The sequence below is a fragment of the Humulus lupulus genome, chromosome 8 (genome assembly GCF_963169125.1).
Source record: "Humulus lupulus chromosome 8, drHumLupu1.1, whole genome shotgun sequence".
Taxonomy (NCBI): Eukaryota; Viridiplantae; Streptophyta; class Magnoliopsida; order Rosales; family Cannabaceae; genus Humulus; species Humulus lupulus.
The window spans coordinates 129,128,201-129,131,320 of record NC_084800.1 but is presented as its reverse complement, the minus strand read 5'-3'; the positions used below and the strand labels follow the sequence as shown (position 1 = coordinate 129,131,320).

Below are 3,120 nucleotides of genomic sequence, written 5' to 3'. Positions count from 1 at the left end.
TATTCCCTCCTAAACGTTCTAACTTCAAATATATCTCCAAATATTTATTTCCATAACCCGATAACCCCATAAAACGTCAAATGCCCGAAATACCCCTCGACTCATCCTGAGTCACGTATTCGACCCCGTTGTGACTTTCTAGCTAAACCGCTCCCAAGGACTGTCTCGGATTGTGCATCACAGATATATCGCAAGTATTACATTTATCACATTTATGCCCTCAACGGGCTAAAATTACAAACATGCCCCTAATAACCAAACGGGGCCCACATGCATATTTAATTCACCTAAACATGCATCTCTAATCACATACTCATAAAAATTCACATATTATAATAATAAACCACTTATTGCCCTCCAGGCACGCTAATCAAGGCCCTAAGCCTTATTAGCAAATTTGGGACGCTACAGTATACTTGTGTAGCTTAAATTTCACAACAAGTTTTTGGTGCCATTGTCAGGGACTAAAATAGTATCATTATCAAAACAGTTAATTTTATTTCTAATTTGGTTTTTTACGTGCTTAGTTGTTCTAATTTGCTTTGTGTGCGCTTTGTGATCTCTATTTTTGGCACCATTATTATATTCATAGAAGAATAGGAGCTGACAATTTAGTTCCTATAAATCCAAAGATAGAGAGAACTTGGAAGCGGAACTGAAGAACAAAGAAAGCAGAGAACAATATGGGTGATAATGGGGGTAATGTTGTTGTTGCTAATGCTAATGTTAATAATGTCGATGCCGCTTAGGGTCAAGGCCAAGATGCATGTACACTCAGAGATTATGTACTTCCTACCGTCACAAGAATACAAACATGCATAAGGACACCAACTATTACTGCCAATAATTTTGAAATAAAGCCAGCGATCCTCCAAATTGTCTAGTCAACAGTGCAATTTGGCAGACTCCCCACAAAAGATCCTAATATGCACTTAGCTAATTTTTTTGGAGCTATGTGCTACTTTCAAATACATTGGGGTAAGTGACGATGCCATTCACCTAAGGTTATTCCCATTCTCGCTATGAGACAGGGCCAAAAGCTAGTTTAACTCCCTTCAACCCAATTCTATCAACACATGAGAAGAGCTGGCTCATAAATTCCTTGCTAAGTTCTTTCCTCCAACCAAAGCTGGAAGATTAAGGGGCAATTTCCTTCATAATGATGGAGAATCCTTGTATGATGCATGGTAAAGGTTCAAGGAATTGCTGAGAAAATGTCCTCATCATGAGATAGAAAAGTGGATGTTATTCCACAATTTTTACAACAACTTGTGTGGTACTACTCGCACAATAATAGATGTTGTATCAAGTAGAGCTTTTATGAGTAAAAACACTACTGAAGAATATGAGCCATTGGAGGAAATGGTCATGAATAATTATCAATGGCCTGTTGAAAAGGAGAGAAACAGAAAGGTAGCTGGTATACATGAATTAGATGCAATCACTGCTTTGACTACTCAAGTTGTGACATTGACTAAACAATTGCAGCAAAATACAATATCAGCCAATGCCATTCAGTTATAGACAGGGTGTGAAATTTGTGGTGGTACTCACAAATTTGAGCAGTGTATGACAACAAAGTTCAATAACACCATCCCTATGGAGCAAGTCAACATGATGAGTAATTTTAATAGGCAAGCCAACAATCCTTTCTCCAATTCATTTAATCCAAGGTGGAGAAATCACCCTAATTTTTCATGGAGAAATAATCAGGGCCAGCAACCTCAATTCCAACCTCAATCTCAACAGATCATGCCTCAACCTCCAACGCCACCAGTTCCTAAAGAGAAGCCAAATGAGTTACAAGCTGTACTATTGAACTTGACCAACTCCCAAGCTCAGTATATGATTGAAACTTGGTCATCCTTCAGAAATCTCCAAATGCAAGTGGGTCAATTGGAAAATTTGTTACAAAGCAGACCTCAAGGAAATTTTCCAAGTAATACTGACGTGAATCCTAAGGAGCAGTGTAATGCCACGAAATCCGTAATGTGGTTTAATGGTTGGATTAGTAGGTCGGGAGGGCCATAATTGTTTAATTATTCCATGAAATGATTATATGCATGTTTATGTGAATTATATTATAATATGATGTTAAATGCATGCATGTGGGTCCACATTTCATGACAGGGATATTTTGGTAATTTGGCTTGTTGGGGGCGTAATTGTATATTTGTATGCATGTCAGTGATATATTGTTGAGACCACATTATAATGTGGATTTGTTCGAGCTATTCAGCATGAGAAAATCTTTGAATATTAAGTAATGGTTTAGTCATAACGGGATTAAGTTCGAGGCTTGGGGTGATTTAATGATTAGAACATTGCCGGGAATTAAAGGGTAATGAGATATGAATTATTGGTATTTGAGAATATCGTGAATAGCGGGAAGTGGAGAACGTTAATTATGATTAATGAAATAGGTGGAAGATGATGATTTTACCCTTGGGAGGCTTTAGAAACTTTTATTTGACCTAGGGGCATTAAGGTCATTTGGCTTGAGATATGTATGACTTAGTTGGCTGTAGAAACATTCAGAACAAAATAGAGCCTTCACTTCTTCTTCACATACATCATTTTCCCTCTATCTTCCTTTGGAATTTTTGGTCCCAAATTGAAGAATTAAGATAGGAAATCAAGGTTTGGAGGTTATAGACTTGATTCATCCATTGAAGAGGATTCAAAACCAGTTTGAGGTAAGATATTATCCATGAATTTCAAGAGTTTCTCTGTTTTCCTTATAGTTTTCAGCCTATGGATTTTGATATGGATAGTTGGAATCAATGGGAGCTTTTGGGTTTGGATGCTTAGGTTTTGATGAGGGTATGATGTAGATGAAGTTTAGGGGTTGAATTGGATGTTTTGGTAAGGTTTGGGATTGGTTTGGAAGGTTGGTTTCAAGGGGAATCACAAGGAGGGAAAAACAGGGATGTTGCTGGTCTGAAGCTGGCGCCCCAGCGCTAGTCCTAGTGCCCCAGCGCTATGCAGGGCAGAGAATGGCCTTATCTGATTTTGGGGTAGCGCCCCAGTGCCAGTTGGCAGCGCCTAGGCGCTAGGCCAACTTTAGGGGATGTCAATTTTTAGGGCTCCGGATGGTTTTTAAGGCTCGGGGGTTGGTTC

At 38.7% G+C, this 3,120-nt stretch overlaps 1 non-coding gene across 1 annotated transcript; it reads right to left on the bottom strand.

The window, feature by feature from the left end:
* Nucleotides 1-1,127: 1,127 nt before the first annotated feature.
* Nucleotides 1,128-1,232, bottom strand: LOC133798985 (small nucleolar RNA R71). Its single transcript, XR_009876195.1, has one exon. It is a non-coding gene; the product is annotated as a small nucleolar RNA R71 (small nucleolar RNA).
* Between the last annotated feature and the right edge of the window lie 1,888 nt (nucleotides 1,233-3,120).